Source organism: Palaemon carinicauda, chromosome 1, assembly GCF_036898095.1.
Source record: "Palaemon carinicauda isolate YSFRI2023 chromosome 1, ASM3689809v2, whole genome shotgun sequence".
In the NCBI taxonomy this organism is placed as follows: Eukaryota; Metazoa; Arthropoda; class Malacostraca; order Decapoda; family Palaemonidae; genus Palaemon; species Palaemon carinicauda.
This window is the reverse complement of record NC_090725.1, coordinates 289,704,796-289,727,295: the sequence shown is the minus strand read 5'-3', so window position 1 is coordinate 289,727,295 and position 22,500 is coordinate 289,704,796. Positions and strand designations below refer to the sequence as shown.

Sequence of the window (22,500 nt, the reverse complement as noted above, 5' to 3'; positions counted from 1 at the left end):
TGGACCTCTTCACTACCTCTCTGAACAACAAGCTCCCGATCTACTGCTCTCCCATTCCAGATCTGAAAGCAGCATTCTAGGATGAATTCCAGTACCCATAGGACGGATACAACACATGCTTTTCCACCGTTCTGCTTACTGCAAAGAATCCTGAACACAACCTAGTATTGAATTTGGTAGCACCAAAGTAGCCACAGATAGTGTTACCCCGACCTGCTGTTCCTCCTAATAAATACTCCAAGAGAATTGCCTGCTTTCCCTGATTTTCTACATCAGCCTCATGCCAGGATCTTCCACAAAGCACTGGTATCCATTCATTTTCATGTGTTCAGGGTATCCAGCATCTCCTGTCTGGGAGAGGCTTTTCTCTAGAGACAGCAGAGCAGATTATGGGTACCTTGTAGATCCAAAGTGGCTGTCTACCAAGCCAAGTGGGCCATCTTCAGTGTTTGGTGTTGTGGGTGGGGTATCTCTCCTCTCACAGCTTTTGTGACCTTGACTGTCGGCGTTTTTTGCTACCCTCATAAGGAGAAACTCTGCTCTAATTCAGCGATAAAAAAATTATCGCTGAGCATAGAGCCAAGTCTTTAGACTAAAGGGAGTAGACCTTTCTTCTTCGGAGGAAATCTCTTTATTCATTTGAAGTTTGCAGCAGAGCTTCCCTTCAATTGAGTCCAACACCCTGGAATGGAGTAAAAGTGTTGCAATCTACGAAAGGGTCACCCTATGACCTGTCTAGGTCTACGCAAACCTCGGACAGGGGTTTTACCCTGAAGATGATTTTCTTACTCCCTTTAGCCTCGGTTAAGAGCATTAGTGAGCTCCACGGACTCTCATTTGACATCACCCGTTCAAATGGGTGGACATAGGTCTTGCTCTCCTTCCTATCTGATTTCGTCGTAAAAACTCAGAAACCTTTAGTGCCTAATTTCAGCACACAAGGACTGTTAAGCTTGGTTTACAACATCTCTTCATGAGCACGGGAAGATCAAAGAAAAAGATCTTCTGGACCACGATCTCATTCTGGCTGAGAGAAGTGATGTCTCGAATGCTCACTTCACGTTCCACGCAAGGCACACCAGTTAGAACTCATAACATGAGAAGTATTAATACCTCTTTAGCCTTCAGAAGGAAATTTGCTTTGATGCAGATTCTCCTGGCAGGTGTGTAGAATCGTCCGGCGATGTTCACTGCCCACTAACTGCAGGATATGACCCATAGGCCCCGAGACTCACTCTCTATATGGCCTGTTACACCTGCTTAGCAGGTGGTATAGTTAACTTTTCTCCTCTCATAGGACCATTACCTGCGGGTCGAAGGCTGAGATTACGCATAAGACTTGTATGAAATTAATGAATGACTGACCTATTTTTTTCCTTTCGATCTTCCTCACTCTTGCAATACAGCATCGAAAGACCTCCTCAGCTGGACTCAATTTGTCACCAGGTAAGCCCAGTCTCCTCGTAGATATTCCATGCTCAAGTACGCGAGAGGTTTTTCCCCAAATTCCTTATGAATGGAAGTGTGATTTAGCCAGGCAAACCCATAATCCTAAAATGGTCTTCATTTCTAATCATAAGTTAACTCATTACTTGCCAAGGGTACTACCCAGATGACTCTGGCTCGGGTTCAACCCTTTTCAATTCCAGTACCGTGAAAACTGCTGTTTCTCCTTTGAGCATTCATGAGATGTAAGGTGCCCTTACTCTCTTACTCATCCAAGATTCTCGAGTTACGAGTTCCTGGGCTAAGTTTCCAGCCAGTCAGGAAGGGGACTTAATGATAAGTCTGCAAAGTAAAGGACGAGGGTTTGCTTTTGTGTTGGAACAAATCACAATTTATTTAAGTAATAGCCCTACATATTTTTCTTAACTATACAAACTTGAGTACTTTGCTCAAACTTTCCCGCCATCATTAGTCCCCAAGAAAGTTCCAAACTTCCATTTAAGTGAGTTGTCAGGGGGGTGAGGGCTGGTGGTGGTTGCAGTCACCTCCCTGCTACCAATAAGTAGTTGTTTACACCTCGTTGTAATTTCAACTGCCATGTTCTAACTTTGCTGTATCCCTTTTCCCAAATAAAGGGCTCAGGCTTTTATAGTTATAAAAAATACAAATTACTTCAAGAAGAAATATGATAGAGGATAACCTTTTTTTCTGGTGTAAAGGTGTCTTGTGGTATAGAGTACAAGATCAAAATCAATGGGATACTCATGATCCCATGAGAAAGCATTTTATCAACTTCTGTAGGATAACTAAAAAAGAAGAACTGGTAAAGATCTTATCAGTGATGGGTATATGCACCTCTGTTAATTACTCCAAACAATTTAGAGATACTGATACAGGTGCATATACCAAGAACATCGAGAGGCTATGAGCAGATATGGATAAGATTCCTCCACTGGGAAGTAAAAGTCTATATTAACATATACCCTTTCATTATACAGTATGTTTATCCACCAAGGAAAATTATTTCTAAAGAAAATTTTTACACTAAATAATATTTTTCTTGTTTGGGTGTTATAATTTTACAAATTTATACATTCAACAGGACAAGAGGCATGATCTGCTGCACAACTTTCTGAGTAACGTGACTACAGCAGGACTTCACCCATTAATAGAAAGGGAAGTCCAATTAATTGGTCCCATAGCTACAAAAAGATCTATCTTCGTATACATTGGTAAGGAATGATTTAAATTTTCTACATGGGTCAATTTTTTTAAGGGTTTGTTTGTGAAAAAGTTATGGGGTGGGAAGGGGTATTTCAGGTACTTAAAACTCCCTGGTAAGTAAGGTAGGTTAGGTGGGTGTGGTTAGGCTTGCTAGAAACCTTGTTTCTTCTTTTTCTACTTGTACGTACACATATACAAAACCTCCTCCTTTACTATAACTAAAATTTAAGTTATAAATAGTTTTAAAGCAGTGCAGTTTAGAGAAACTGATCTTAGTGTATCAAACTCCTAAATGATGTAAAACTATAGCTGTGATGTTTGCTCCTTCAATCTTTATTTGTCTTTATAAACAAGAGAGGATATCTACCTCTGCCAACTTCATGGTTATTACTATGAAAATAACAAAAAGTATTATTTTGGTGAATGGATGGTTGAGTCATAGTATATAACAGCCACTGTATTGCATCGTGCCTCTTTTCATTCATAAAATGATTGCATTATGTGATAGATCTCTTCATCACTTTTGAGTTATGAATTTTTCCTTTAATGTTTACTCTATTAACATATCATTCAGTCTGACCCATGAAAGGGACGCCGGTGTTAGTGCACCTCATGTAGTTCACTGAGGGTATCCTTTTTGTACTCTAATAAATTACATTAGTTTCAGCTTCTTTTTCTGTAGCTTACTATGAGACATCTATCTGATCTTACTTTGTTGTGTATCAGCGGGGATTCTACCTCGATGCAAATTGGGGCTAAATGGCCACCCTAACCACAGTAATGTTCCATGTGACCACCTATTGGTAGATATCAGTGGAAAAAATTGTCTAAGTAGATATTGAAAGATTTATCACCCTTTTCAACCTACTCACACGTTAGGGAATGCTAATGGAAGGATTAGTTGACCAAACATCAATAACTATAACTAGGCAAGATCTGGGAGTAGCTAAGAGGACTAATTTATCTCTAGCTTACTACTGTCATTAAAAATAGAAACTCCCTGGCTTCGAATTTAAATACTAGAACATAGAGTTAATTCAAATATTTTAAAAAGGTAAACTATTTCTAAAGAATTTATAGTAATATATAGTTGTTCTGTAACTGAAATACAAACCACGCTATTTAATATGGGTAATTACATTTGGCAGGGCTGAAATGATGAGCCGTTAGAATTTTAACGAGTGTTTACTACCCCACCGCTAGTTAGCGGAGGTGTAGGGAGGGTAGCTTGCTACCGCCCCCTCACACACACACCTATGCTGAGCTCATTTTGCTCTTGGCTCGGGTGCTAGACGGACGTGTCCGCTGTACCCTCACCTTCTCTGACAACCATTACTAACCTTTTGTTTTCTTTCTCTTTGACAGTGTTTGTGAAGTTGGCCTCTGCGATTCATAAGTGTCCTGGTTACCTGACCGCTCTTGTGGCACTTGTATGTTGGCGGTCAAAACGGACCTACACACCTATTATAGGGGCCAACGGTGTGATAAGAGTAATTTATGTGGTGAGTGTAGGGAGTGGTCTACCTCCCAGTGGGAGAAGTTTTCCCGGCGCCGGAAGAAGAAGTCCAGGCGGGATATTTCTCCTTCGAAGATTTCTTTGAAAGGAGAAAATCCCAAGGGCTTTTCTTCCGGGCCCCAAACCTCCTCCGAAACTCCCACTCGATTGGTTTCTTCCGAGAAACTGTAGAGTAGTAGTGTAGGCCGCAGTTCTGTTAACCGATCTCGGGGTTTGGGAGGGGGAGTTGCCTCCCATAGCGAGGTAGCTCCTCCTCCTCCCCCGGGGAAGGATTTATTTTCAAATGTCAGTGTAACTAATCATGATTTGTTGCAGCTTTGGGCTTCCTTGGGGCTTGAGGGTTTGCCCTCCAAGGAAGCCTTGTTTGACATGATCAAATTGCGAGCAGTTATCAAACAATCGCCGACTTTAGCAGAGGTTGATCCTCTGTCTATCGTCGATGTTGTTGTTGCAGAGGTTTCTGATGAGTTGTATCAAACCTCTGCTCCTGATGTTGCTGATGTAGCTGAAGGCTTAGTTCCCCCCTCCGAGCATCCTTCGAGTGATTCTCCCCCTCAGGGGAGGTCACTAACAGAGACTCCTCTTCGGAGGACTGCTGGTCAACCTGCTGACCCCATGGCCCCCAGAGAGCGTATAAGGCATAAAGCCCGCCTTCCTCTTCACCGTAGAGGACTTCCTTCACCTCACAAAGATATTAGGAGGCGCCTCTTCGGCTCGTCATCTCCGCAGTCTGCCGCAGAGGAACCTCGCCGTCGTTCACCGACCCTTCCAGCTACATCCCTGGACCTCTCCGCAGATCGTTCGCGATCTCCTTTGGTGGAAGGTTGTCCTTGCAAAGGACACGCCGACCTTCCACCCGCCAGACCTGCTGACCTACCGTCGCCGTTCTTCGCCGCTGATGTGCTGTGGGCGCCCACGAATCCTGTTTTTAAACGGGCAACGGTCCCTTCGGGGCACAAGGGACTTTCTCACAATGTGACTGAGTCCCCTACGCACCAGGTATCCCCTGCGCGCCATCATTCAGCTGCGCCAGTGCTCACTTGTGCGCCAACGCTCTCCTGCTCGCCAGCGCGTCCTCATCCTGATGCGCACCCACGATCTCCTGCGCGTCCACAATCTCCTGCGCGCCAGCACTCGCCTGCGCGCCAGCGCTCTCCTATGCGCCACACTCGCCTGCACCAACAATCTCCTGCGCGCCCACGATCTTCGGATGCAGGCAAAATTCCATCGCGCCAGCACCATCCCACGCGCGAGGCTATAGGACAACGCACGGCCAGGTCATCGTCATCGCGTTCCCCCCCTCAAGCGCAAAACAGAGCGCTTGCTGGAGGGAGGGAGAACTCCAGATAGGTCCAGGAACTTTCCTTCTAATTTTCAGGCAGACGCTGCTTTGGTAACTCCTCCTAGGGATCAAACAATCCCCTTCCTTCCAGAGGGAGTATCTGACAGTGCAGCTGTCAGTCGGCAGCCCTAGTTTGGGTCCCTTTTCTCTGAGCTGGGCCACAAATCACTGGCAGTTTCGACTCCCCTGAAGAGGAAGAGAGGAGTAGCTGACATGGTGACTTATCCAAGGGCGATGTTGACTTCTCGGAAGTCTTTGAGGAAGGCCTCCTCCCCCCCCCCCCAGACTTTCTCTCCCTCCCCTTCGGACGAAGATTTCCCGTCCTCAGGGGAGTTACGTGAGGTGAGGCATTCCCCCATCGCACCAATGAGAGAAACCCCACCTCGCGCAGAGAAGTCTTCTCGGGTAGGGGTGGAGAAGAGCCTCCCACCATCACTGTTGGAGTCCTGTATTCCTCCCAGGAGGGAGTCGAAGGACTCAATACCATTCCAAAGTCATCCTCGAGGATAAGACCAGAGCCAGCCAAGCCCTCGGAGAACGTCCACGAGTCTCCCCAAGAAGAGCCTTTGGGGACAGGAGACTTCGCTGCCAGCCCTTAAGGAGGAGAGCTACAGGAGTCAGAGCATGCGTTCTGGCAGGTTCTGACCCTTAAGCGGAATCTCAATGGGTTTGCGGACCCAGAGATTCCTCCTCATGAGGGCAAGGACACGCTCTTGGACCGAGTCTTTGGTACTCAAAACCCCTCTAGGGCCAGCACGGCTTTGCCCTGGTCCCAAAGGGTTAAGAGTGCCAGAGATAATGTCGAGGGCCAGGTCTCCAAGCTTGCCTCCTCCAGCCGTTCCAGCGCCGGTAACAAACTCCTCCTGCCTCCTCGTGTCCATCAGAGGAGGTACTTCGACATCATGGAGGAGACTTGTTTAGCACTTCCTTTACACCACTCTTTGGAAGAGCTTACCAGGGGAGTCCCTCTAGAGAGAGACTCCACCCGGCAAGTGTCTTTCTTGGCTACGGAGATCCTCAGCCAGGAGAAGGTGGAGAAGTGTGCCATGCAGGCAACTTTGTGGCTGGACATCTGGATAGGGTCTCTGGGCATCCTGTTACGATCTGAGGACTTGTCAAAGGAGAGTATCAGGAGGGCCATGGAGACCTTCCTACTTTCAGGTACTCATACCATCGAGTTTCTAGCCGACCAAGTCTCGAACTTGTGGGCTAATATCATCTTGAAACGTCAAGATGCGGTGTCTGAGAGATTCCACCAGAATGCCCCCAGCATTGAGATCAGCAGGCTCAGACATTCTTCCATCTTGGGGAGGAATCTGTTTGAGCCTAAGGACGTGCAGCAGGCGGCTGAGAGGTAGAGGAAGTCCAACCAGGATTCTCTCCTACATAGGGGTTTAACATCAAAGCCCTATAAACCTCCAGCAACCACGCAATACCAAGACCACAAAACCGGCAGCGGCAGTGAAGACAACGGTGTCAAAGCCCTTTCCTGCCAAGGACAAGAAAGGCAAAAAGTCCTCCAGGGGAGGGAAAAATCCTAGAGGGAGTGGCCGAGGTCGCAAACACTAGGATTGGCAGTCCCCCTGCATGTCCACCAGTGGGAGGATGCCTACAAAGTTGTGCAAGCAGGTGGCAGCAACTCGGGGCCGATTCCTGGACGATTTCCGTAATCAGTCAAGTATATCGCGTCCCGTTCATAACATCTCTACCTCCCCTAACAGCGAATCCAGTGTCATTGAGCTCCCTTGCTATGGGATCGGCAAGGGTGCAAGCCCTTCGGGCAGAAGTCAAGACCATGTTGAAGAAGGGTGCTCTCCAAAGAGGTCGTTGACGGGTCCCCAGGCTTCTTCAGTAGACTCTTTCTTGTAAAGAAGGCGTCTGGAGGCTTGAGACCAGTCATTGACCTCTCAGCTCTGAACAGGTTTGTCAAGCAGACCCCGTTCAGCCTGGAGACAGCAGACATGGTCAGACTTGCAGTGAGACCGCAAGACTTCATGTGTACACTGGATCTGAAGGACGCATACTTCCAGATCTCAGTCCATCCGTCTTCAAGGAAGTACTTAAGATTCAGCCTAGACAACAAGATCTACCAGTTCAAGGTGCTGTTTTTCAGTCTCTCCACAGCACCTCAGGTTTTCACCAGATTTTTCACCCTGATATCGTCATGGGCACACAGGATCGGCATCCGTCTCCTCCGTTATCTGGACGACTGGCAGTTCCTAGCAGACTCGGAGTCAGCCCTTCTTCGACACCGAGATAAACTTCTGGGACTTTGCCAAGATCTGGGGATCATGGTAAATCTCAAGAAGTCTTCTCTGCTTCATACTCAAAGACTGGTATATCTACGCATGATCATAGACATCAATCTCCACAAAGCCTTCCCATCAGACAACAGGATAGCAAGGCTGAGGAGGGTCACTAGTCCTTTCCTCAGACGAGAACTCCTCCCAGCCCAATCGTGGTTACGTCTCCTTGGTCACCTCTCATCCTTGGCCCGTCTAGTTCCCAACGGCCGCGTCAGAATGAGATCTCTGCAATGGCGACTCAAGTCCCGGTGGAATCAAGGACACGATTCCCCGGACGTCATGATCCCTATGGGTCCTGCGGAATGGACGGATCTTCAGTACTGGGTGACAGACGAGAACCTACGAAGGGGAGTGGATCCTCTCGTCCTCCCCCCGGATTTGATGCTGTTTTCAGACACCTCAAAGAAAGGTTCTGCACCACAGGTTCTCAGGCCTGTGGTTAGAATCAGAAAAGTACCTCCATATAAATCTGCTAGAAATGAAGGCCGTATTCCTGGCCCTTCAACAGTTCCAACAATACCTGGCGGGTCACTCTGTGGTGGTGATGAGCGACAACACCACAGTAGTGGCTTACATCAAGAAGCAGGGCGGTACCTTATCAGAGCAGCTATCCCATCTCGCAGTAGAGATGCTGAGATGGACCGAAGTCCACTCGATTCCACTATCAGCTCGCTTCATTCCAGACAAGAGGAATGTGCTTGCCGACAGTCTGAGCAGAGCATCTCAGATAGTGAGTACCGAGTGGTCTTTGGATCATCTAGTAGCCAACAAAGTCCTAACTTTGTAAGGTTCCCTGACTGTGGATCTGTTCGCTACAGCGCTGAACTTCAAGCTCCCGCTGTACTGCTCCCCAGTCCCAGATCCCAAGGCACTCTGGCAAGATGCTTTTCAACAACGGTGGGACAACATCGACGTATACGCCTCAACAAGACCAGAATATCGGCCAATCTCTCGATGACACTGATAGCTCCGCTATGGCATCACGCGGAAGAGTTTCCAGACCTTCTGCAACTCCTAACGGAACTTCCGAGAGAACTCCCTCCACGACATGAGCTACTCAAACAACCACACGCGTACATCTTTCACAAAGCCGTAGCTTCACTTCGACTTCACGCCTGGAGACTATCCAGCATCTCCTCGCAGAGAGAGGATTTTCGCAACAGGTTGCGAACAGGATGTCTGGACACCTGCAAAGGTCATCCGCAGGGGTCTACCAGGCAAAGTGGAGGGATTTCTATGGTTGGTGTCGTGGAAGGGGTATCTCTCCACTCGATGCCACTATTCCAGCAATAGCGGAGTTCTTCGTGTATTTGCGAGAAGAAATGCGCCTTTCAGTCTCGGCAGTGAAAGGCTATGGCTCGGCCTAAAGTCTAGCCTTCAGGCTCAAAGGAGTGGACATTTCTTCTTCGCTGGAACTTTCCCTACTCATACGAAGTTATGAACTTACCTGCCCTCAGTCGGAAGTGAGACCTCCTCCATGGAACGTGGTTCGAGTTCTCAGGTCTCTTAAGAGACCTCCCTACGAACCATTACGCCAGGCTTCAGATGGCCACCTGACTTGGATGACGGTGTTCCTACTAGCTTTGGCCTCAGCCAAGCGAGTCAGTGAACTTCATGGTCTCTTGTATGACATCGCCCATTCAAGGTGATGGGGGGAGGTAACGTTCAGATTCGTCCCTGAGTTTGTTGCTAAGACTCAGAATCCGGGAGTGCCGGACCCTCGGTTCGACTCTTTCCAGGTTTCGAGTCTTTTTTCTGTAACAGATGACCCAGACCATCTCCTACTGTGCTCAGTAAGGAGTCTGAGGCTATTATTCAAAAGAACGGCTGCAGTTCGTCCCCAAGTGCAGGCATTGTTTGTGAGCACTGGGAGGACAAAAAGGAGGGTTACCAAGAATACTATCTCGGCATGGATTGGTAAGGTAATCCATCTATCCCTGAATCTTGACCCTACTCCGTCACGTCACCCTAGAGCACATGATGTCAGGGGCGTAGCTACGTCCCTGGCCTTCAAAGAGAACTTCCCAGTGACGCAGGTTTTACAAGCAGGGGTGTGGAAGTGTCAGACGACCTTCACAGCCCACTACCTGCAAGACGTGACCCACAGGAGGCTCGATACGTTCTCTATCGGCCCTGTGGTGGTTGCACAACAGCTGGTTTAAACCTCAGGCTCCTTAATGGACAAGTAGCAGAAGGTTGAGGGCATTGTTACCTGGTTTTAGTCTGCATGAATGAAAAGGTTTGTCTGGCCCTTATACTTTTCTACATCCTCCCCTCTCTTGGGGAAAGCAGCATCCTTGGTTCTCTGCACAGCTGACCTCGAACCACTGCAGGTAAACCATGTCTCCTTGTGTTCCTAGTATTAAGCTAATAATGTCACGTCCCCATACCCTGACGAGGTGGTATTGGGAGAGTCCTAGCCTAAAGTTTCCATCTAAAGAACTTCAGGTCAACTTTCTAGGACGAGTCACTCTTCAAACCTTCACACACACAGCTTATGTAGGCCCCAGCCCTTGCACAGCAAGGGGCTAGCGAGGTGCAGGGACTCCTTATTATTGAGTGTTGACACACTCAGATACTGAGTCCCCAGGGAAAGCCAAAAGCCAGTACTGGCCGGGACCTACCACCCTTCTTAAGGGTTGAGTCACCCATATTAAATTGCGTGGTTTGTATTTCAGTTACGGAACAAATGACAAATTCGTAGGTAATTTGTATTTTTCCTAACTATACAAACCTTAGCTATTTAATCAAACTTGCCCGCCAGCCCTATCCCCTGTGAAGTCCTACCTCTAAGCAAAGTGAGATCAGCACAGCTAAACTCCCTACCCACCCCCCTGCCCCCGCTAACTAGCGGTGGGGTAGTAAACCCTCGTTAAAATTCTAATGGCTCGTCATTTCAGCTACGCCGAAAGTAATTACCCATATTAAATAGCTAAGGTTTGTATAGTTAAGAAAAATGCAAATTAGCTACGAATTTATCATGTTTACGAGTAACTCAGAATATGAACAACCTGGTATACGAGCATGAAATTTGAATTCAGTACACAAGCATTGCATTGGTCTTCTTTTTTGGGGACGAGTACTAATTATATAAGCCCGCATATCCAAACGCTGATGTAGTGTTCTCATGCTATTTTCCCAATTGTTTTCGTATTACCTTGCCACCCCTTTGCTTAGAGCCTAACACTCTCCTTCTCCCAGCATCAATAGTTCACTAGTAGAAAAATCATCTCTGGAATTGTTTCCATGTAAAATTGTGACCATATGGTCTGTGTTAAGTTGTGATCGCTGCATTGTAAAGTTCCAGTATCGTGACAATGGCCCCCAGTGATTAGAAATGATGGTAGGGAGAAGAAAAAGGTGTAGGTGACCTACAAAAACTGTACATTCTTACTGTTCCATCTATGATCAGTACAGTTATAATTCTGAATAATGAAGAGGGTATCAAAGTTTTAGACGATGCTGAACTTATGCTGTTATTGATTGATCAACGAAATGATATTAACACTGAAAGTTTTGGATATTTAGGCTGAAGAGAAGTAGTTATAAGGTGGCCTAGTTACCAAAAACACTATTTATAAAATTACGATCGTATTGGAGCTAAATAAAGGTCAGTACCAAGAGAACACGAATATATTAACTTGAGAGATGTTGAAAATATGGGAAAACCTGCAAAATCTTATAAAAGATACGGTTTTTTTCCGGTTAAGTACTGAAAATATCCAATACCAACAGTGAAATGTCGCATGTCCATGAAATTTTAAAGAAAAAGACAAAGCAGTTGACTTGAGATAGGTTTCTTGTCAAAACTAAACGAGAGTGGAAAAAAGATGACCAAGTGTCCAGACAGTGTAAATTAAGTGATGCAGCTAGTTATAGTGAACGTCATTCAAGAGAGAGGACTTCCAATAAAGTTCTCATCGAGGGAGATTATCCCTCCAAGCAGTAACCCATCCCCTCCTTCTCCTCTTCTCTCATCTCCCATACGCCTGCTATGACTCTCCTTAACGGTAAATTAAAAGTTAATTTGTAATTTTTCATTATGTTGTGAATTATTGATTTTGTATTTATATCGGATGTTAAGCGTTATAATTTCTTTACATAACTTTACAAACGCTTAAGAGGAGTTTGTTTGTATTTATGGACCTGTAGAACGCATTGAGTTAATTCCCTTTATTTCCTATGAGAAAATGATGATGGTTTACGAGCAATTTGGGTCACGAACTTGCTCCTGGATCAAAGTAGATTCATATACTTAGGTACTACTGTAAGGTTCTCCATCTAATATACTTAAAATCGAGACTTTGCAAGAAAGTATGATTATACCTAATTACTTATTCACCTATGTAACTGTGATTTCTTAAACTTATTAACTTAATAACCAAAATGCGATGTTACCAATGCATTGACCATAATATTAACTTTACTCTGAGTACTAGTCATAAAACCAGTATTAATAAGGTTGATAGGAAAGCACTAATTTCATATTATACATGGCTGCTACTATAGTTGTAGATAATTATCCAGGCTGAACTTGTCTTAATCTTTTTTTTTTTTTATTAACTCTCGTTATTAGCTCTGTTGTTCTTTCAGAGGCATTTGTGGAAGAACATAACAGAAAAATCGAGTTTAAAAAGTCTGTTATAAGGACCTCGAAAGTATGAAGAGGAATGTCAGTTTTTCTAATGAATAATCATAAAAAGTGCACTCTCATTTACTCAACTAATTATCAGGAATTTCAAGTTATGAATAGAAGGTGAAGAAGTTTTGGAGTAAAACTATTCTCTTTTTCTTTCAGATGCGTTTGTTTACCTACATATCTGAAATCTTAAAGCTGAAGTCATTAAAAAATAGCACTTTCTGGTTACCAACTCAAATCCCCTAGTCATGTAGGAAGGAAATGGAAGCTAAGGAACGTTGGTGCTCAAGATTACGTTAATCATATCTATATCAACGTTGATAACTGGGATGGAGGCTGTAAGATTCAAATGACATCAGTTTGAAGATAAGAAGTTATGGAGGAAGGAAATTGAAGCCAAAGGAACGTTGGTGCCGCAATATTACGTTAATCATATCTATATCAAAGTAGATAACTGGGATGGAGGCTGTAAGATTCAACTGACATCAGTTTAAAGATATAAAGTTATGGAGGAAGGAAATGAAAGCTAAAGGAACTTTGGTGCCGCAACATTACGTTAATCATATCTATATCAAAGTTGATAACTGGGATGGAGGCTGTAAGATTCAACTGTCATCAGTTTAAAGATATGAAGTTATGGAGGAAGGAAATGGAAGCGAAAGGAACGTTTGTGGTGCAAGATTACGTTAATCATATCTATATCAAAGTAGATAACTGGGATGGAGGCTGTAAGATTCAACTGACATCAGTTTAAAGATAAGAAGTTATGGAGGAAGGAAATTGAAGCCAAAGGAACGTTGGTGCCGCAATATTACATTAATCATAACTATATCAAAGTAGATAACTGGGATGGAGGCTGGATTATTCAACTGACATCAGTTTAAAGATATAAAGTTATGGAGGAAGGAAATGAAAGCTAAAGGAACTTTGGTGCCGCAAGATTACGTTAATCATATCTATATCAAAGTATATAACTGGGATGGAGGCTGTAAGATTCAACTGTCATCAGTTTAAAGATATGAAGTTATGGAGGAAGGAAATGGAAGCGAAAGGAACGTTGGTGCCACAAGATTACGTTGATCATATCTATATCAAAGTAGATAACTGGGATGGAGGCTGTAAGATTCAACTGAAATCAGTTTAAAGATATGAAGTTATGGAGGAAGGAGATGGAAGCGAAAGGAACGTTGGTGCCGCAAGATTACGTTAATCATATCTATATCAAAGTAGATAACTGGGATGGAGGCTGTAAGATTCAACTGTCATCAGTTTAAAGATATGAAGTTATGGAGGAAGGAGATGGAAGCAAAAGGAACGTTGGTGCCGCAAGATTACGTTAATCATATCTATATCAAAGTAGATAACTGGGATGGAGGCTGTAAGATTCAACTGTCATCAGTTTAAAGATATGAAGTTATGGAGGAAGGAGATGGAAGCGAAAGGAACGTTGGTGCCACAAGATTACGTTAATCATATCTATATCAAAGTAGATAACTGGGATGGAGGCTGTAAGATTCAACTGACATCAGTTTAAAGATATGAAGTTATGGAGGAAGGAAATGGAAGCTAAAGGAACGTTGGTGCCGCAAGATTACATTAATCATGTCTATATCAAAGTAGATAAGTGGGATGGAGGCTGTAAGATTCAACTGACATCAGTTTAAAGATATGAAGTTATAAAGGAAGGAAATGAAAGCTAAAGGAACGTTTGTGGTGCAAGATTACGTTAATCATATCTATATCAAAGTATATAACTGGGATGGAGGCTGTAAGATTCAACTGACATCAGTTTAAAGATATGAAGTTATGGAAGAAGGAAATGAAAGCTAAAGGAACGTTTGTGGCGCAAGATTACGTTAATCATATCTATATCAAAGTAGATAACTGGGATGGAGGCTGTAAGATTCAACTGACATCAGTTTAAAGATATGAAGTTATGGAGGAAGGAAATGGAAGCTAAAGGAACGTTGGTGGCGCAAGATTAAGTTAATCATATCTATATCAAAGTCGATAACTGGGATGGAGGCTGTAAGATTCAACTGACATCAGTTTAAAGATAGGAAGTTATGGAGGAAGGAAATGGAAGCTAAAGGAACGTTTGTGGCGCAAGATTAAGTTAATCATATCTATATCAAAGTCGATAACTGGGATGGAGGCTGTAAGATTCAACTGATATCATTATAAAGATGTGAAGTTATGGAGGAAGGAAATGGAAGCTAAAGGAACGTTTGTGGCGCAAGATTAAGTTAATCATATCTATATCAAATTTGATAACTGGGATGGAGGCTGTAAGATTCAACTGATATCATTTTAAAGATGTGAAGTTATGGAGGAAGGAAATGGAAGCTAAAGGAACGTTTGTGGCGCAAGATTAAGTTAATCATATCTATATCAAATTTGATAACTGGGATGGAGGCTGTAAGATTCAACTGATATCATTTTAAAGATGTGAAGTTATGGAGGAAGGAAATGGAAGCTAAAGGAACGTTGGTGCCGCAAGATTACGTTTATCATATCTATATCAAAGTTGATAACTGGGATGGAGGCTGTAAGATTCAACTGAAATCAGTTTAAAGATAGGAGGTTATGGAGGAAGGAAATGGAAACTAAAGGAACGTTGGTGTCACAAGGTTACGTTAATCATATCTATATCAAAGTAGATAACTGGGATGGAGGCTGTAAGATTCAACTGACATCAGTTTAAAGATATGAAGTCATGGAGGAAGGAAATGAAAGCTAAAGGAACGTTGGTGCCCAAGATTACGTTAATCATATCTATATCAAAGTTGATAACTGGGATGGAGGCTGTAAGATTCAACTGACATCAGTTTAAAGATATGAAGTTATGGAGGAAGGAAATGGAAGCTAAAGGAACGTTGGTGCCACAAGATTACGTTAATCATATCTATATCAAAGTAGATAATTGGGATGGAAGCTGTAAGATTCAACAGACATCAGTTTAAAGATATGAAGTTATGGAGGAAGGAAATGGAAGCTAAAGGAACGTTGGTGAGGCAAGATTACGTTAATCATATCTATATCAAAGTTGATAACTGGGATGGAGGCTGTAAGATTCAACTGACATCAGTTTAAAGATATGAAGTTATGGAGGAAGGAAATGGAAGCTAAAGGAACGTTGGTGCCACAAGATTACGTTAATCATATCTATATCAAAGTAGATAACTGGGATGGAGGCTGTAAGATTCAACTGAAATCAGTTTAAATATAGGAAGTTATGGAGGAAGGAAATGGAAGCTAAAGGAACGTTTGTGGCGCAAGATTAAGTTAATAATATCTATATCAAAGTTGATAACTGGGATGGAGGCTGTAAGATTCAACTGATATCAGTTTAAAGATATGAAGTTATGGAGGAAGGAAATGGAAGCTAAAGGAACGTTGGTGCCGCAAAATTACGTTTATCATATCTATATCAAAGTTGATAACTGGGATGGAGGCTGTAAGATTCAACTGATATCAGTTTAAAGATATGAAGTTATGGAGGAAGGAAATGGAAGCTAAAGGAACGTTTGTGGTGCAAGATTACGTTAATCATATCTATATCAAAGTTGATAACTGGGATGGAGGCTGTAAGATTCAACTGACATCAGTTTAAAGATATGAAGTTTTAGAGGAAGGAAATGAAAGCTAAAGGAACGTTGGTGCCACAAGATTACGTAATCATATCTATATCAAAGTAGATAACTGGGATGGAGGCTGTAAGATTCAACTGACATCAGTTTAAAGATATGAAGTTATGGAGGAAGGAAATGAAAGCTAAAGGAACGTTGGTGCCCAAGATTACGTTAATCATATCTATATCAAAGTAGATAAGGGGGATGGAGGCTGTAAGATTCAACTGACATCAGTTTAAAGATATGAAGTTATGGAGGAAGGAAATGGAAGCTAAAGGAACGTTGGTGCCACAAGATTACTGGGATGGAGGCTGTAAGATTCAACTGACATCAGTTTAAAGATATGAAGTTATGGAGGAAGGAAATGGAAGCTGAAGGAACGTTGGTGAGGCAAGATTACGTTAATCATATCTATATCAAAGTTGATAACTGGGATGGAGGCTGTAAGATTCAACTGACATCAGTTTAAAGATATGAAGTTATGGAGGAAGGAAATGGAAGCTAAAGGAACGTTTGTGGCGCAAGATTAAGTTAATAATATCTATATCAAAGTTGATAACTGGGATGGAGGCTGTAAGATTCAACTGACATCAGTTTAAAGATATGAAGTTATGGAGGAAGGAAATGGAAACTAAAGGAACGTTTGTGGCGCAAGATTAAGTTAATAATATCTATATCAAAGTTGATAACTGGGATGGAGGCTGTAAGATTCAACTGAAATCAGTTTAAATATAGGAAGTTATGGAGGAAGGAAATGGAAACTAAAGGAACGTATGTGGCGCAAGATTAAGTTAATCATATCTATATCAAAGTTGATAACTGGGATGGAGGCTGAAAGATTCAACTGATATCAGTTTAAAGATATGAAGTTATGGAGGAAGGAAATGGAAGCTAAAGGAACGTTGGTGCCGCAAGATTACGTTTATCATATCTATATCAAAGTTGATAACTGGGATGGAGGCTGTAAGATTCAACTGATATCAGTTTAAAGATATGAAGTTATGGAGGAAGGAAATGGAAGCTAAAGGAACGTTTGTGGTGCAAGATTACGTTAATCATATCTATATCAAAGTTGATAACTGGGATGGAGGCTGTAAGATTCAACTGACATCAGTTTAAAGATATGAAGTTATAGAGGAAGGAAATGAAAGCTAAAGGAACGTTGGTGCCACAAGATTACGTAATTATATCTATATCAAAGTAGATAACTGGGATGGAGGCTGTAAGATTCAACTGACATCAGTTGAAAGATATGAAGTTATGGAGGAAGGAAATGAAAGCTAAAGGAACGTTGGTGCCCAAGATTACGTTAATCATATCTATATCAAAGTAGATAACTGGGATGGAGGCTGTAAGATTCAAATGACATCAGTTTAAAGATAAGAAGTTATGGAGGAAGGAAATTGAAGCTAAAGAAACGTTGGTGCCACAAGATTACGTTTATCATATCTATATCAAAGTTGATAACTGGGATGGAGGCTGTAAGATTCAACTGACATCAGTTTAAAGATATGAAGTTATGGAGGAAGGAAATGGAACCTAAAGGAACGTTGGTGCCACAAGATTACGTTAATCATATCTATATCAAAGTATATAACTGGGATGGAGGCTGTAAGATTCAACTGACATCAGTTTAAAGATATGAAGTTATAGAGGAAGGAAATGGAAGCTAAAGTAACGTTGGTGCCGCAAGATTACGTTAATCATATCTATATCAAAGTAGATAACTGGGATGGAGGCTGTAAGATTCAACTGACATCAGTTTAAAGATATGAAGTTATAGAGGAAGGAAATGGAAGCTAAAGGAACGTTGGTGCCGCAAGATTACGTTAATCATATCTATATTAAAGTAGATAACTGAGATGGAGGCTGTAAGATTCAACTGACATCAGTTTAAAGATATGAAGTTATAGAGGAAGGATATGGAAGCTAAAGGAACGTTGGTGCCACAAGATTACGTTTATCATATCTATATCAAAGTAGATAACTGGGATGGAGGCTGTAAGATTCAACTGACATCAGTTTAAAGATATGAAGTTATGGAGGAAGGAAATGGAAGCTAAAGGAACGTTGGTGAGGCAAGATTACGTAATTATATCTATATCAAAGTAGATAACTGGGATGGAGGCTGTAAGATTCAACTGACATCAGGTTAAAGATATGAAGTTATGGAGGAAGGAAATGGAAGCTAAAGGAACGTTGGTGCCACAAGATTACATTTATCATATCTATATCAAAGTAGATAACTGGGATGGAGGCTGTAAGATTCAACTGACATCAGTTTAAAGATATGATGTTATGGAGGAAGGAAATGGAAGCTAAAGGAACGTTTGTGGCGCAAGATTACGTTAATCATATCTAGATCAAAGTAGATAACTGGGATGGAGGCTGTAAGATTCAACTGACATCAGTTTAAAGATATGAAGTTATGGAGGAAGGAAATGGAAGCTAAAGGAAAGTTGGTGCCGCAAGATTACGTTAATCATATCTATATCAAAGTTGATAACATGGATGGAGACTTTAAGATTCAACTGACATCAGTTTAAAGATATTAAGTTATGGAGGAAGGAAATGGAAGCTAAAGGAACGTTTGTGGCGCAAGATTAAGTTAATAATATCTATATCAAAGTTGATAACTGGGATGGAGGCTGTAAGATTCAACTGAAATCAGTTTAAATATAGGAAGTTATGGAGGAAGGAAATGGAAACTAAAGGAACGTTTGTGGCGCAAGATTAAGTTAATCATATCTATATCAAAGTTGATAACTGGGATGGAGGCTGAAAGATTCACCTGATATCAGTTTAAAGATATGAAGTTATGGAGGAAGGAAATGGAAGCTAAAGGAACGTTGGTGCCGCAAGATTACGTTTATCATATCTATATCAAAGTTGATAACTGGGATGGAGGCTGTAAGATTCAACTGATATCAGTTTAAAGATATGAAGTTATGGAGGAAGGAAATGGAAGCTAAAGGAACGTTTGTGGTGCAAGATTACGTTAATCATATCTATATCAAAGTTGATAACTGGGATGGAGGCTGTAAGATTCAACTGACATCAGTTTAAAGATATGAAGTTATAGAGGGAGGAAATGAAAGCTAAAGGAACGTTGGTGCCACAAGATTACGTAATTATATCTATATCAAAGTAGATAACTGGGATGGAGGCTGTAAGATTCAACTGACATCAGTTGAAAGATATGAAGTTATGGAGGAAGGAAATGAAAGCTAAAGGAACGTTGGTGCCCAAGATTACGTTAATCATATCTATATCAAAGTAGATAACTGGGATGGAGGCTGTAAGATTCAAATGACATCAGTTTAAAGATAAGAAGTTATGGAGGAAGGAAATTGAAGCTAAAGGAACGTTGGTGCCACAAGATTACGTTTATCATATCTATATCAAAGTTGATAACTGGGATGGAGGCTGTAAGATTCAACTGACATCAGTTTAAAGATATGAAGTTATGGAGGAAGGAAATGGAACCTAAAGGAACGTTGGTGCCACAAGATTACGTTAATCATATCTATATCAAAGTATATAACTGGGATGGAGGCTGTAAGATTCAACTGACATCAGTTTAAAGATATGAAGTTATAGAGGAAGGAAATGGAAGCTAAAGGAACGTTGGTGCCGCAAGATTACGTTAATCATATCTATATCAAAGTAGATAACTGGGATGGAGGCTGTAAGATTCAACTGACATCAGTTTAAAGATATGAAGTTATAGAGGAAGGAAATGGAAGCTAAAGGAACGTTGGTGCCGCAAGATTACGTTAATCATATCTATATCAAAGTAGATAACTGAGATGGAGGCTGTAAGATTCAACTGACATCAGTTTAAAGATATGAAGTTATAGAGGAAGGAAATGGAAGCTAAAGGAACGTTGGTGCCACAAGATTACGTTTATCATATCTATATCAAAGTAGATAACTGGGATGGAGGCTGTAAGATTCAACTGACATCAGTTTAAAGATATGAAGTTATGGAGGAAGGAAATGGAAGCTAAAGGAACGTTGGTGAGGCAAGATTACGTAATCATATCTATATCAAAGTAGATAACTGGGATGGAGGCTGTAAGATTCAACTGACATCAGGTTAAAGATATGAAGTTATGGAGGAAGGAAATGGAAGCTAAAGGAACGTTGGTGCCACAAGATTACGTTTATCATATCTATATCAAAGTAGATAACTGGGATGGAGGCTGTAAGATTCAACTGACATCAGTTTAAAGATATGATGTTATGGAGGAAGGAAATGGAAGCTAAAGGAACGTTTGTGGCGCAAGATTACGTTAATCATATCTAGATCAAAGTAGATAACTGGGATGGAGGCTGTAAGATTCAACTGACATCAGTTTAAAGATATGAAGTTATGGAGGAAGGAAATGGAAGCTAAAGGAACGTTGGTGCCGCAAGATTACGTTAATCATATCTATATCAAAGTAGATAACTGGGATGGAGGCTGTAAGATTCAACTGACATCAGTTTAAAGATATGAAGTTATGGAGGAAGGAAATGAAAGCTAAAGGAACGTTGGTGCCGCAAGATTACGTTAATCATATCTATATCAAAGTTGATAACTGGGATGGAGACTTTAAGATTCAACTGACATCAGTTTAAAGATATTAAGTTATGGAGGAAGGAAATGGAAGCTAAAGGAACGTTTGTGGCGCAAGATTAAGTTAATCATATCTATATCAAAGTCGATAACAGGGATGGAGGCTGTAAGATTCAACTGACATCAGTTTAAAGATATGAAGTTATGGAGGAAGGAAATGGAAGCTAAAGGAACGTTGGTGCCGCAAGATTACGTTAATCATATCTATATCAAAGTAGATAACTGGGATGGAGGCTGTAAGATTCAACTGACATCAGTTTAAAGATATGAAGTTATAGAGGAAGGAAATGGAAGCTAAAGGAACGTTGGTGCCGCAAGATTACGTTAATCATATCTATATCAAAGTAGATAACTGGGATGGAGGCTGTAAGATTCAACTGACACCAGTTTAAAGATATGAAGTTATGGAGGAAGGAAATGGAAGCTAAAGGAACGTTGGTGCCACAAGATTACGTTAATTATATCTATATCAAAGTAGATAACTGGGATGGAGGCTGTAAGATTCAACTGACACCAGTTTAAAGATATGAAGTTATGGAGGAAGGAAATGGAAGCTAAAGGAACGTTGGTGCCACAAGATTACGTTAATTATATCTATATCAAAGTAGATAACTGGGATGGAGGCTGTAAGATTCAACTGACACCAGTTTAAAGATATGAAGTTATGGAGGAAGGAAATGAAAGCTAAAGGAACGTTGGTGGCGCAAGATTAAGTTAATCATATCTCTATCAAAGTCGATAACAGGGATGGAGGCTGTAAGATTCAACTGACATCAGTTTAAAGATATGAAGTTATAGAGGAAGGAAATGAAAGCGAAAGGAACGTTGGTGCCACAAGATTACTTTGATCATATCTATATCAAAGTAGATAACTGGGATGGAGGCTGTAAGATTCAACTGACATCAGTTTAAAGATAGGAAGTTATGGAGGAAGGAAATGGTAGCTAAAGGAACGTTTGTGGCGCAAGATTAAGTTAATCATATCTCTATCAAAGTTGATAACTGGGATGGAGGCTGTAAGATTCAACTGATATCAGTTTAAAGATATGAAGTTATAGAGGAAGGAAATGGAAGCTAAAGGAACGTTGGTGCCACAAGATTACGTTTATCATATCTATATGAAAGTCGATAACTGGGATGGAGGCTGTAAGATTCAACTGACACCAGTATAAAGATAAGTTTAAATTTTCGTTCTTTATAATTTTCAGAAATATACATGCCTCATTTATGTTGCGGAGTATGTAATAAATATCCATGGAACATGACTTACATACAGTTTACAATATAGTATTGAATGTACACTACATTAAAAGTTCAGTCGTGCAGATATTGTTAAAAGTGAAAGTTTTATGGCTGTATACTATCAGGTTATTCTAGATATACAAATATTTCTCAAAAGGGTTTATCAGTGTTGCAGTAGCTAATCATAGTTTATTTGTTTTTATAATAAATATATTTAACCTTGTCTAAACTGGCCTCCTGTAATCAGGTTTACTTGTCATAAATGAGATATGATTTTATACACGTAGTAGGTTCAATTTTGAATCTTTGGGAAACTTATAATTCTGACAGTCAAACTTTGTCATTTACTAACTAACTTTTGAGGTGGGATTCGAGAGTTCAAGTTGACTGTCTTTTATACATTTATCGTTAGCTAATTTGTTTTAAGGTTAAAAGTTAGTAACAATTTCCTTGCTCACTTTCCCTTATCTGAAATGGTAGGCCCATTGTTAAATTTGAAAATAGGCGTCCTTGTTGAATCAGATACAGTACA

The 22,500-nt window shown here is 41.4% G+C and overlaps 1 long non-coding RNA gene across 3 annotated transcripts in view; it reads left to right on the top strand.

The window, feature by feature from the left end:
• LOC137645107 (uncharacterized) overlaps nt 1-22,500 on the top strand; it is a 40,115-nt gene that overhangs the window by 14,959 nt on the left and 2,656 nt on the right. For 2 of the 3 annotated variants that reach the window (XR_011045296.1, XR_011045293.1), the window contains exon 2: nt 2,549-2,678. This is a non-coding gene — a long non-coding RNA (uncharacterized lncRNA). Of the gene's footprint in view, nt 1-2,548; nt 2,679-12,632; nt 13,043-22,500 lie in introns of those variants that run through there. The other variant, XR_011045295.1, reaches the window with a different exon arrangement.